The following is a 14329-nucleotide window of genomic DNA, read 5'->3' as shown; positions in this document are numbered from 1 at the left end:
TAAGAATTATTTCATGCCACTATATGTTAAATTCAAAATCTATTCCACTCACACAGTGTAGTTTATTAAAATGAACAGCATCTCAAATATGCATTTCTGCATTCAGTTACCTCAGCCTAGTCATGATGGATCTATTGCTGCTGATGGATACAAATTTCCACCAACTGTGAGAGTTCACAGCCATTTGATGGTGAAAAAAAAAAGGGGGGAAAGTTGAAGACATAAAGTGCCTCATCCTAAAAATAGCAGTAAGAACTAACCTGCAGGAGACCCACTTCAGAGCAATATATAGGCTGTCTGTGGCCTTTCTGGTGACAGAGCCTGACTGCAACATCACTGCTAACATATGGTTTACTATGCCCATTTTCCATGGGAGGGAGGCATTTTTCCAGGGCTCTCTCAGGAAGTGCTGGTGCTGAGGTGCTCTCAGCACCCTTCAAAAGCAGCCTAGGTGATGGGGGTTTGGTTTTGTTTGAGCCAACAGATGAGGTTCCTCCCCAGACCCAACCACATCTTTATATTCCCAGCCCTGTACCAGCTCTGCCCCTGGAACCCATCGGCAGGCTCCTCTCCACCCCATCCCTGACAGCACCTCTGGCTGGATCTGCTCCTCCCCTCCCAAAATGAAGCTGTCACCACTTCTCATCATGACCTCCAAGCACCTCTGCAGCACCAGGTACCTGGGCATTCAACTTTTTGTTTCCCACACTATCTGGCTGCTTAAAATGTCCCTGTCCCAGGGACAAAATTCAATGTGCAATGCACTCCCAAGGGGCAGCTGTCATAAAATTCTGCAGGAGTAAACAAAATCCAGAGGGTCCAAGACAGCAAATGAAAAAGAATAGGTGTGCTGACTGATTTAAATGGGTGATCTTGCCTTCTCTGTCTGCACACATTTTCACTTTTCTAAATTTCTTGCCTCCACCTCAGATGTTTTGCTATTTTTAGCTTGATAACTAATTGCATTTCCAGTAGCCTGGCAAAGAATTTTGGGGTAAATGAACATCAAAGATCTTGCCAGAAATAGTATGATGTGATTTTGTGTTACACATAGGCATTTGCCTTCCTGGGGTGAAAAAAGCTTAGAACACACATGTGCTTGGTGGTTTTAGAGTGCTGCTTGAGTGCTAATTGTATGTGTGAGCTAAGAACTTCCATTAGCTTTAGAGTGGAGGGAAATATGAGGCTGATGGAGGAAGAGACCTGCTTAAAAAAGTCAGCAGAGGCTTCATGGCAGAGCAGAGGTTGAAAACATGGACACTGATGTGTGTTAAGTCTGATAAGTCAAAGCTCTCAGCAGTGCCTGCCCTGACTCACACGATTAGAGACCTTGCACCCACCCTTCCTGGTACATACAGAACCCCTGACTCCCAAAAATCAAGTACCTCTCCATGGGTAATAAAAACTAATGTACTCCAAACCATTAACCATCATGAGAAAAGTAGGGAAGGGATGGCTCTGGGGTGTTCTGTTACAGCTGGGTAGTGGTACCTGACATCTGCTGCAGCCAGAGGTGTGCTGTGTGCTGGAACACACCTCTGTGAATTGACTCACTGAGGCAGCTGCAGCTGTATCTCTATAAAATAGGACTTCCACAAAATGCTGGGTAGGGACATAAATCAGTGGGTCACTCCTGCACCAGAGATGTATTTAAAATGGATCCATTTTCCCCAGTGTTAAATCTTCCCAATCAGAGGCAGCCATTTGGAGCCTGGCTTTGTCATTCAAGACTAATTGACAAACCTCTGTGCTCTAATATTATCCCTGTCACTCCACTGAAACGCAATAGTAACACTGGCTTCTATAAATCAGGCCGATCTTAAAATGGAGAGTTAAATGAGCATCACATTATAAACCACAAAGCACATTCATCACTCTGCTACAAACCATAAATATGACAAGTACATCCATCAATTCAGCACCTTTCTTTCAGGTCTGACTGCACGGACGTTAGTGACTTAATGGCTCCAGAAAGCTTTCCCTTCCTAAACACACTGTGGAGATGGAGCCTGGTCTTTCATTTACTGCAGCTACCAGAAGTGGAACTCAACTGTCTACAGTCATGGGACATGTGCTGGGAGTTCCTACAAGGGAAAAATCCACCTCTTTGGAGGCTGCACCTAGCATGACTCCCTTGGAAACTCATGCTGGTGCTTTCCCAGTACAAACTGACTAAAACAAGAATGTCAGTCTGCTATAGACATGGAGCTACACAAGCTAGAGAATAGTCCAATGGAAAAAGGATAAACAGATCTAGAGATAAGTTTTCAATGATTTGCTGTCAAACTCTAAAGATTTATTGCATGGGTGCCTTATAATACCATGTTTTCATTAAAACAGCTTGGTGGATGGGCTAGGGGATTATTAAACCTGCAGCTGAGGGTGAGCTCTACACACATCTGGAAAGGGCTCTACACACGTTTGGAAGGCAGGATTTGAAATGCCTTACGGAAAAAAGTGACCCTGAAAAATAGTTTATGGTTCAAGGACAAACATCATCAATTGGAAAACTGCTGGGTCCTTTTTTGGACATGTTATCACCACACTCCAAGAGTTCTGAGCCAATTGGAGAGCATAGATGGTGGAAAACGTTAACGGGGGGAAGAGTGAAAGAACGAGGCTTAACTGAGAGATGACTGAAGACAGAGTTAACATTGGTTTCTAAAAACACAAAAAGCCTCAGTAAGGAAACATTTTTTTTTTTCCCTGACTGCTTTGGTGAGGGTAAGGAATAATGGCCTTACATTGTAGAAAGAGACTTAAATTTGGCATGAGAACAAAGCTTCCTGACAGCAATGGCAGAAAAAGCATGGAGAAGGTTGCCTGAAAGTCAGTGACATCTCCATAGTGGGAGGCTTTTAAGAGCTGACTAGGCAAACAGCAGATGGTGCCTTGTGGAATTGGGGTGGACAAGATGTTGTTTGAGCCCTTCCATCCCTGTTTTTTATAATTCTGTGTTTGGCTAGCACCAGGGCTGTTAATTCTGTTTGTCCTATAGGATGTAACAATCCATGCTCTGCCTCCCAATTTGCCATGTGCAGTCAGATTTTGGAAGAAGCAGAACTAGCAGTTTCCCACTTGCATCTTTCCTACCTCCTGCTGAAGAATGGGTCTGGACAAGTTGTTGCATCTTCCTTCATTTCTCTTGATCCTTTGGGGTGAACAGCAGTGGAGCCCAGCTTCTCTGAGAACAGATGGACTTCAGAAGCACTACATGTGTAAAACCTCATGGAGGCATTGCCACCAGAGTCTGTATGCCCCCAGAAACAGCTTTTAGAAGTCAAATCCCAGTCACTGCTTTTGGGTGGAGCAGCTGACAGCATGAAGACTGAAAGGCTCTAATCCTCCAAGGAGAGTAAAGCTACAAACACTGTGCTATGCCCAGTGTACAAGGATCCTACCATAGCTAGATTCTGGGGAAAGGGATTGGTGGTTTGGGGCATGTGGAAGTATCACTAGAAGAGTTTTGGGAGAAAATTTCAGGACTTCATATTGCTTAGTTGCTGTCTGTGGTTGTGAGGGTCTATGCCTAATACTGTGAGGCTGGCAGTGTTCTTCCAGATCATCAGAGGTCTGAGACCCTATGACACTGGTGCTGACCCCCAGCTCCTCCCCTCTTGTCCAAAGAGGATATTGCTGCCTTTCTGTCTGAGCATCCTCCTCCCACTGCATCCAGCCTCTGTGCCACAGAGCACCAGTGCAGCCATAACTCCCCACAATGGGCTGAACTGGCAAAGCCAGCTGAAGAACAACACCTTCATGGGCCTGGCTGGGAAGGGGAGTGGGCCAACCCAGTCTGGCTAAATCCCACACCCTGCAGCAAATGGGACACTTCAGTGGGTCTTATTCCACCTCACCCATTAAATATCTTTTGTAGTCACCAGGGAATTTATCAGCCTGAAAGAAACCAACTCCAAACAAAAATCAGCAGCTTTCTTTCCTTTCCTTCCTCCCCCTTCCCTCCCAAACTGCTGCCATGGACAGATGCCTGGAGAAGAATAAGAACAGGGCAAGCATATGTGCTGCTTGTTCTAATAAACATCACTTGTTAAATAATTTAGGTCAAGTCAATACACAGAAATTACAGCAGCTGAATTAAGTGGGTGCTGAGAAAGCTGCAGTTTTACTCTGTTCTGTTTAATGTTGCACCTGAAGCCTCAGCAAATTTGTTAGGGCAAATCCCAGGTGGTGATCCCTACCCGGGCTGTGGGCAGTGCTGCAGATAAGGAGTTGGTGACCACGTGAAGTGGAGCTGATTCCAGGGGCAGGCAGGACCTCACCCTGGGCAGAGAGAGTCTGGGTGAGAAAGGTGCTGTTAGGATGTTTCTTGACCTGTTGAGCTTGTTCACATGCTGTCCCATTAGCCTCCCTAAAGATTTCTAGCTATGAAAGCATTTCTGGTGCATATGTTTGACATGCATGTGTGCAGCTTTAGAGCAGATTAACCTATGTGCAGACTCTAAACTACCCAGAGATTTAGAGGCAGTGGGCTTACCTAATTAGATATTTGTCTCTTTTTAAAACAAATCATGTCAAAAATACACCCAGCATCTTAAGGCAAATACCCTGGATGCTGAAAATATGAAATAGATTTCTCTCCATGCTTAAGCCCAACATTTCATGCCAATTCATTATATTGCACTTATTATCATGATCACCTGTTTTTTCCAGATGCCTCTGTGCACCATTTCTCATGACTAAGTTTAGTAACCAGCTGCTAGAAAGCTAGAGAGGAAAGCCTAGATGTTAAAAGTTGATATTCTGGTAGTTTTAATAGGCCAAATTTGAGCAGATGCAACTGGGCACAGCAATTTCTGCTACTTGAACTCCCCTTCTGCAACATTCCCAATCTGTGCTGTACAGCACAGAGGTGCAAATCTCCCATAAGCTCCATGTAGGCTTTTTAATAATGCAGAGGGATGGTAAATTTAAATACAGATGTTGTGGGAAGATATAGACAAAATGGCTACAAGGATTTAGGAAAAGAAAAGGGAGTGTTGTGCATCTGCTATTCTTTCCTATGACCAGGAGAAGCCTGTTGCATCAGGTAGTACTTAAAGAGGAAGGAAGAGCCTAAATCCTTCTAAGAGGTGTCACATTCTTTCAATCTGAAAACCTTGGTTCAAAATAAATCTGAACACAAGAAAATTTAACCTTTAGAGCCAAACTTTATGGCTAGCACACAGCTCTTGGGTAAATGACACCAAAGCATATTACTTTCCTTTTAAATAAGGTCCAAATAGTTTCAGAGGTCTGTTTTAGAAAAAAAAAACAACAAAAAATCAAGATAAGCAGACCTTAATTTTCTTCCCTCTTCCCAAAAGAAAAAAATTAAATGAGGTGGTATACTTCTTAATTCACCATGCCAGAAAAGACCATCTTTGAATGCTGCAGCTGCTATAGCTGTGTCACATTTTAACATAACTGAGCCTGGCTTAACACATTTTGACAGGATATCATAACCTGGTGTGGCATGTTAAGAAGAAAAAAAGTCATCCCTTTGAACTGGGCTTTAGATCAAATAATATTGACATAGCAAAAGTACTGGGGAAAGAAAAGAAACCCTTACAAGAGGATTGTAGGAATGAGATGTAGCCATTTGTCAGCTGGTGTAATCTGATGCTCCCAAAGGTCAACGACTTGTTTTTCAGTAGTGTTGAAACTCCTGTCAGTATTCAGTCATTGCTGTTCCTGAAGTGCGACAGTTGAGGATCCTTGAATAATTAAACTAGATAAAATCTAGCCATTATTGAATGATTTATTTGTTTTTTATTGCTGCTATAGGTATTTCACAGCAATTATAAGATGATCAGATTTCTGGATGGCCACAAAGTTGTGTAATTAACAGTGATGCAGAGATCTCACCTGGCTTCAGCCATACAAAGACTGTGCACGTAGTATTTGGTGATTGAGTTTTCTGGTGGGATGTCACCTAGGCAAGGTTCTTCATCATCAGCTGGGCTGGAAACATTCTTAGAATCTTTGTTGCACCCTTTAGGAAAATAGAAGCATGAAAATAGAAAATGAGTTCTTTGGCCTTCTATAGTCCAAATCTTTGATCTACTGAGTGGCCTTCATAATTTCACCTTCACCATGATTCTGTGAAAGAGTTTACAGCTGGGATGTCTCAGGCAGCAAGCAAGTCCTGTGGCATGGCCAAGGCTCCCAGGGAAGCCGGCGGTGGGATTTGGAAGCGAGGAGACATCCTCACATCCCACGCGCTGCAGACGGAGGCCCGTTAGTCACTAACTGGAGCTTATCGCAGCAGATGGCTCCGCGCCACCTCCTTCACCAGGAGCCTGCTGCAAAGCCAGCGGTGACATTGGAAAGGCTCCCACTCCACGGTGGGCTCTTGGCCAGTTCTCTGTGCTCTGCCGCCAAACGTTTGCATTTTCTCGCAGTTTACGCTTTTCTCTCTCTTCGCTTACCGCCATCAAGGGCTTGGCTGAATACGGCAATAAGGAAGCAAGGAGGGTCAAGTTTATAAATGACTGTGGGAAGTTTGGTTTCCATGGCTGCCAGCAATTACTGTGCAGACTCAGATGAGTGGAGATTACAGCCCAGGGCTGCTATTCTGCTCGCTGGAAAGACACAATAACAAATGACAAACTTAATTCACTGCTGCAGCAGGGAGGAGGCATCTCACTCTGTGAACCTGGGGCTTATCTTACAGGAGAAGCAGCTCTAAGTGGATTTCTTTTTTTTTCTGGCTGTGCTGATGCCAGCTAATGCATATTTTTCAGTCAGTAGCATCATTTCACCTCAGAGATCTTAAGCCTCTTAGTCAGCCACCCTATTTCTGAACCTGGGAAATGTTAATCAAATAAGAAAATTTAGCCCCCAGAGTGGGCATAGAGGTCAGCCTTATTTTTACATTTTTTTTCCCTACCAAATGATCTGATGAGCTTTTTTCTAATTGAAATACAAAATAAATAGTTGCTTGGCCAAGATGCAGAGTGGCAGCTTGCATTCCACAGGGGCTGGGAGCTCACCTCTCCCCAGAACATTTCCACATGCTGCCTACTGTCAATACAAATGCCAGGGACCTTATTTATAAGACTACAAGTCCACGCAATGGAGCCATTTATTACTGTTAGTAACCAATTAATGGTGCACAGCCATCTGCACTAGCTCAACTTGGTATCATGGCTTAAACCACAGTACAGGATGTGCACTTAGGCTGTGCATGGTGCACATTGGTATTATCAGCAGGAAGGTTTTGTGAGAGCCTCTGGGGCTATTTTGAGCCTTTCCTGATGCCTCTTGAGGCAAAGGAAGCCATTTGGGGTGAAAGAGAGACTTTGCAGTCTGCTCAGTGCTGAGCAGACTCAATAATAAAATGTATGGAGCTATATAGTGAGCTGGCACTGAGGCAGTGCTTTTCAGCTGTTATCTCCAGTTGTTGTTGCAATGCCCTGACAAGCAGACAAGTAATGTTCCTTACTTACAGGTACAGGAAATAAATACTGGGAGTAGAGTAATTCATCAAGGACGAGCTCCAGAGCAGGTATCGCTCAGCAAGTTTGGCTCTGAGTCACGCCTAGAAAGGCAGGTCTGCAAATTCCAGGGATATTGTCCTGAATCTGGTCTGGAGCATCTCCACCTCACCAAACTGTTTCTTGAACTGAGCAGTCTGGCTGCCTGGTGTGTTTGCAAGTTTCAAACAAAAGGTGAAACTTATCTTCTTACTGGCCACAGAGGTGGCCCTGATCAGGTGCTCTACCAGACCTTTTGTTGACAGCATTACACTGGATATTTATGCATGGTTAATTTGGGTTCACAACTCATTTTTTAAGGCATTCCTGTCTGCTCCCTGTCCCATAGGAATCACCGACATTTTCTGTTCTTAGATATGCTTACTTCACATTGGACTCCACTGAAACACATATAGTTCTACCATATATGTTCCTCTAAGATCACCAAGAAATTACAAAGTTTTTTGTATCAGTGATGTCTCCTCACAATTTTTTAGCCTTCCAATCTCAGTACAACAAATTTGAGTTGCAGATTTCAGTAGACCACAGATATGAAAGTAAAATACCATCATGCAACCCACCTCACCTTGTGGGACCCAATCCATTAGACAATTGCCATGATGACAGCTTTCTGGTTTCTGTCATATTTTCAGTGTCAGTCACTTTAATTAATTTACTACATGCTCTGTTGGCTTTGATATCATCCTAGGATTTAAATCCAGTTAGTGCGTAGCACCAAGTTGAATGCTTTGGAAAAACCTTAAATTTTTTTGCCATCAACAACACTGACTTCATCAAGTAAACTTGTAATCACAGCAAAGAAAGATATTAAGTTCCTTTGACAGGGTCTGTTTTCCATAAACCCCTGCTGATGGGCATGAATTATATTTCTCCTATTAGCTGCTCCATTATTTTACCTGGGATCGATGTCAGCTTGACAGGTCTATAATTACCTGGGTCCTCTCCTTTACCCTTTTAAAATATTAGCACAACACAAGACTTCTGTCAGTCCTGTGGAAATTCCCTGCTGCCACAGGAGTTATGGAAATAACCTTTATAGTACAAAGCAGCACAGGGCAGGACAAGGCTGGCTTCTCTCACTGCCTGCCCCTTGCCACACTCAGGAGGTGTCCCCCAGCTTCCCTGGTGTCATGACACACAGTCAGGAATGCTGCCCTGATTTCTTGAGCACAAGACCCACTTTCCTCCCAGCACCACTACACAATGCCTTGCTTCTGCTCCATACCATGGTCCTGTTCTTCACTGCGTGGGCTTTTGGGACCAGAGCAGAGCCATGCTCCTGCTGGTCTTTGCATCCCAGCTGTGGGCGGCGAAGCTGAGGATTTCCTCATTGCTGTAGCTGGGCTGCTGGGACACAGGAGGTGATACTGTGTCTGGCAGCTCTGCTTTCTGCCTGGGGAGCAACCCTGAACAAGAGGTTCCCCCTTGGATGATGAGTTTCCTGGCAGACAATTTTGGCACAGAGCTTTGTTGTGTGTACATGAGAGCAGGTACATGTGAATATATTCTTTGTCTTTTTTCTTTCTGCTGTCCCTTCTTTTCCTCTGCCTTCTCCACAATCTCTTCTCCATTTCTACCTGCTTCTTAACCCTCGACTTTGTCTGGGCTTCTGCTCCTGTTATTATATCCAGGCAGGGTCTGGCTAGAACAAATGCATATGCACATAGGCACAAGAATCCACAGCCTATTGGACCACATGATGAGTGCTGTGTCTTTCAAGCTCTGGAGATGTTCTTGTGTACGTAGGCTGCAATTTTAACCAATGTCAAGGTTCCCTGGGTGAGAGACAAACACATTTTAATATATAACTAAAAATTGGCATGAATAGCTATAGCTTCTTTAAGGAGTCAAGCAGATTTATGTACAGAGAAGAGTTCATAATAATATCATAGAGCAAATACACAAGCTCCCGCTCTCTCCAATTATATGAGCTCAAAGATCAGTCAGCACATATGCAGAACAAGAAGGTATGGAAAAGGACTGGCCATGTCAAGCTGGGCTGCATGTAAATTATATTTTAGTAGCTGATTCTTTTTTATGTATGCTTTCAGCACTGTACCATCTCATCTCAAAGTAAAGAAATTTTTATTGCTAAGTTCTCATGGGTTTCTTATGTTAAGAAACTTCTTTCCACTTTTTCTCTAGTCTTCTGACAAAAAAATTGATCTGGCATGCATAGCAGGAATCTCAAGGGTTACTGGTCTTTGCTTCCAAAGTGGTCAGAAGCAAGGAGGAAGGGTAAAAGAAAGTTATACACCAAGAAATTAGGAAGGAAATATATAAGTGCAGAATATTTTCTCACAGGTAGCAGGGAGTGATCATCCTGTCAAGTCAAAGAGATGGAAAACACAGGGAACTCATGTAGGATGCTAAGCACAACTTGCATTTGGATATTAGTTTGCAGGGAAGTGATGTTTCTCTTCCCAACACAGGCCCAATGGAATAGTAATAAGGAAGTGTTAAGGACTGGAACCAACTTAGGGTTATTTTATTAGTGTATGTGCTTATCAGGGAAAGCTTAGCACTGGGGATCCTGTTACACACCACTGCTTCCTAGTCATTACTCCAAGCTTATGAGAGGAGTGCATTTCCCTCCTGGGGGACTCCAGGTAATTGTTGATTTGGAGAGTGAAGATGAATGGCAATGCTGAACCATGCGTGGACACACACACACAGTCTCAGACTTCACTCCCAATGTTTTAATGTAGATGCTTCAAGAAGAGATAGAGTCATTGATTTCTCTCTCCAGGATGAACCCTAAAGAATAGGTAGGCACTGACACACAATTTGTTTCTCTCAGATAGCAAATAGATGAAGCAGCACTGAGAGTAGAGCTGAAGCCACTCACTGACCATGAAACACCCCCTACCACACAGTGCCCTGCAGAGAAGGGGGTATTGTAGCATTAACCCTTACTTGCTCACAGGAAAACAAGCCTCAGCTGAAACTGAGGTCACTGAGTAACTTCTCCCAGTCTGAGCTGAGAGCACTGGTATTTCATGAAGACATTGGAAGGCAGGAAAGTCTTAAAACTTGGCACACCTGTCCTTATTTGCATTGCTTAGAGAGGAAGGAACCACTTGTAAAGTTTAATCTAAAATTTGTTGAACTTATTTGTAGGTCTCCATGTAGAACAGACTCCAGGAAAAGTTTCTGTAGGTAGAGATGGGTGAAAAGGTTGAAACAGTTTATCCATGCAAACTCTGGGAGCACAGCAAGTGAGTCACAGCTTAGTCTGCAGCTCAGCAACTTTACAGAGGTCACCCAGGACAAGAAATTTTATTTCTTTTCTGGACTGAGCAATGAATACCTGAATCCAATCTGCTATGGCAGCTCAGCTGATGAGTAGTAATTTCACTTCAGGTAGCCACTCTGCCACAGACATATTGCAGATATACTGCTCATCCCACCACTCTTTTAAAGGAGAGGGAATCAGTACATGTGAAAGTAAGGGGGGAAGAAGAAGTTTTTGTTGGTACCCAACCCCTGTGGGCAGTAGAGTACTGGCTCATCAGTGGTTCTTCACTGGGAGAGGGAGCAGGATTATTCCTTCTCAGATTAGATGAACACTGCTCAGGCCAAAGAAGATTATCTGATTTTAAGAATTTCAGAGAAGTAAGCCATTTTTTTCCTATGACATTGCTCCAGTCCCTGTATTTAACCTCCACTTATGGGCACCAAAGCAGCAATGACCTCCTTCTGTCATTAGCACCTCCCAGCATGTCCAGGGACCACTTTGGCCCACAATGAAGGAGAAACCAGCTCTAAGTACTCTCCAGGAAGGCCCCAAGAAATTTGGATGTTGCCAAGGCTACATAGCTATTAGGGTCCAAACCAGCCAAATTCTGTCTGGTAAGCAGTGATCCCTGCAGCACAGACATCTCCAGATGGGTAGGGCCCATCAGGGAACTCCTGTTGGAGGCATATCACATATACTGCAGTATCTGGCTGCAGGACTGTGTGCAACCCTAATTGTGCCAGTGGCTCTCATAAAATGCACAGGCAAAGGCCAGTCCTCCATTTCTCAGGTCCAGTACAGGCCACTGAGCACTTGCAGAATGTCAGCATTGCTGCTTGGCACCAAATGAGAGACCATCAGGCTATCATTCCAGTGTAAAACTTTCATACCTTCTCTCTGTGAGTTCACACAGGCAGCTCCTTGCAGCACTGACTCCTTTTCTTCTGCACAGCTGGCTGACTTCTCTCTGTCCCTACCACAAGCACCTGACCCTTCCTGCCTGTAGCATGACCAGCTGACCCTCACTCCTCACAGCAGCAGAGCCAATGACTCCAACTCTCCTCTCAACAAGCTGACCCACTCTTTTATAACCCATCTTTATTGGGCCATCCTTATTGGACACAGCTGTGACCTATTAAGGGCAGGGCCATTCCTACTCTTTGGTAATTAGTCCAGCTGCAAGTCCTCAGGGGTGAGATTGCCTTCAGCACGATCTCTATTCTCCAACAATCCATCCTCCCACAGCAGAGTGTGTTCAAAACATGATGTCCAGCAAGATATTCACTTCTATAACCACATCTGACAATGTAGTCCTGCATGTTGAAATCTGCAGAGGCCTGGAATTTCCTTCAGCCCCACAATGGGAAGCAGCTGTGATTCCTGCTGGTCCATCACAAGCAGAACCTCTTTAGTGATCCTGCAATGACAGGACAAGGAGGGAGGAAGGTTCTCTCACTGCCTTAATGCAAACAAAAGGCTGAAAATTTGTGAAAAATCATTTGACAGCTTGTCTTTAATTACAGAGCATTAGCCCTGCGCATTGACCTGGACTAAACAGAGGGGTCCCTCTGGGGTACAAATGTCTCCTGTTCTCCATGCTGTTTGTGCAGGAGCTAGAAGGGATGCCACTAAGTCATCAGGAAACACCATGTTCTCATAGACCCAGAGGTGCCTTAATTTCCATAATAATATTGTTTTCTTCTTAATTATTAATAGTCTTCCTAGATGAATATAGTCTTTAAAAATGTATTAAGCAGAGCTGTTCTGCCCTGAAAGAAAGAATAATAGTAAAATTTCTTCTTAAAGATGCCTGAAGATTTTATCCCACAGTGAGATGTTTGAAGGAGAAAGAATAACCTAGCAAATAAGACATTGGATAGAAACTTCAGGAGCCTCACTGCCATCCTTGACTGTGCCGTGGGTGTCCAATGTCACCTCTGCTCCCTCTCTCCATACCTGTGGTGCAGAGCAAGATGCATTTGTCTGGCGTGTACTTTCTTTTGAGGCTTTAATTTTCTTGCTTTTGACTCTGCAGAGGAGGCAGTGGTCCAGGGGATTGGTGTCACATGGGAAATTCAGCTGCTGTTGAAATTCATATAGGAATGTGAAGAAACATTGGTGCTGGTTAAGAGAGGGTCTGGGAAATACATGCATTTGCAAGGTGGGTGCTTCTAGACGTTTTTCAGGTGATCGTGGCTGTCATCATTCTTTAATAGAATATTCCAGTGCTGTCATAAAAATAAAATTAAGCTCTGAAGGTAAAAAATCAATGTCTCCCAGCTGTGATCTCAGACCTGTTCATGTACACTTTGAGACATAGGATACCTGATGGCAGCCCTCTCCTTTAGTATTCCCTACAAGTCCTTTAATGCCAAGATCCATGTGAGGCATCAGAGAGCCAGCACAAATGTTTTCCTAAAGGGAATTCTGTGCTGGCATTATTATTTATACCACCCAGTAACATGGTAGATAGCCCACATACTGTCTGCATGGTTCAAGTAGAGAAAGTAGGCAAAGAGTTTAAACAATTTACTCCAGAGAGCACAAGGGCTAGGAGCAGAGCAGGAGCAGCACTTGGATGAACCTGTGTGCATGCACTCCTCTGTGCTGACTCTTCAGCAGTGTAGTTTGTCCCCTTAAGGAGAGCAGGATCCCCCACTAGGATTGTTTAAACTTTGCAAAACTCATCTATTCCAAATGACTACCCAAAGCAATAATTTACATGCAACCAAGTATTGTCTCAGAAGTAATTTACTACTGATTACTCCTATAATGTGCATGCTACTCGTAGCAGCTGCACAGCATTACATGATAATCAGCCCTGTGCTTCAGAGGGGAAAGCTAAGTGACTTGACACAATCCAGCCCCTCTCGCCAGCGAGAAATAATCTGATTATTCCGTAAGATCATTGTTTTTCCTCTGCAGAAAGTTTTGATCACTTGTTACTCCCAAGGACATCCATCATCCCAGAATATGTGGAGCAGACCACTAGATGGAAGTGTTTGCTCAGTAAGCTGAGATGATAAGCTAAATAAAAGAGCAGAAAGTCTTGGGTATCCTGGTTTGCTTTCTCTTTAGGAACACCTGCACTAGCAGCCCAGCTTCAGACTTGGAGAAAGATGCCATTGGAGAGGGTGCACCATCATTTTGATGGTGCATTGTTTTATGACTTGCTGTTGAGTTAAAAAAAAAAAAGGAGAAAATACAACTTAAATTGAGGCTAAATATCAGAGTGAAGCAGCCCCATAATAAGGAATCCAGTTCTGCAGAGTTACTGCTGAGCTCAGGAGTTGTGAAAAATACAACCACTTAAGTGCCTTAAAAATATAAAAGCAACCAGCCATAGCTTCTCGGTTTTAGGGACTACCTGTGGCATTTCTGGCCTGCCATGTTTCCTGGTACCTCCTTAAGCCCGGTTTTTGCTGCACAATTGTGGGGATCATGAGCTTTTGTCCAGTGAGCAGGCAGTTTGGCTGGAGAAGAGTTGGTGCAGTGATCAGAGGAGCTGCAGAGGTGTAATGCCTCCCTGACCCCCATCTGTCCTGAGATAAAGGGGGTGACCAGGGGATGACCAATGCCTTTGGTGGCACAAGGG

The 14329-nt window shown here is 44.0% G+C and overlaps 1 long non-coding RNA gene across 4 annotated transcripts; it reads right to left on the bottom strand.

The window, feature by feature from the left end:
• Positions 1 to 1519: 1519 nt before the first annotated feature.
• On the bottom strand, positions 1520 to 13878 carry LOC146763411 (uncharacterized). Of its 4 annotated transcripts, none has more exons than XR_014951905.1 (3): positions 11625 to 13878; positions 5866 to 9271; positions 1520 to 5691 (listed from the first exon to the last, which is right to left on the bottom strand). It is a non-coding gene; the product is annotated as an uncharacterized LOC146763411 (long non-coding RNA). The 4 variants fall into 4 exon arrangements; XR_014951906.1 differs by having other exon boundaries at positions 1520 to 5992; positions 6087 to 9271; XR_014951904.1 differs by having other exon boundaries at positions 1520 to 6581; positions 6672 to 9271.
• Between the last annotated feature and the right edge of the window lie 451 nt (positions 13879 to 14329).

The sequence above is a fragment of the Lonchura striata genome, chromosome 1A (genome assembly GCF_050655825.1).
Source record: "Lonchura striata isolate lonStrDom1 chromosome 1A, ASM5065582v1, whole genome shotgun sequence".
NCBI classification, from domain to species: domain Eukaryota; kingdom Metazoa; phylum Chordata; class Aves; order Passeriformes; family Estrildidae; genus Lonchura; species Lonchura striata.
This window is presented reverse-complemented; position numbering and strand designations above follow the sequence as displayed.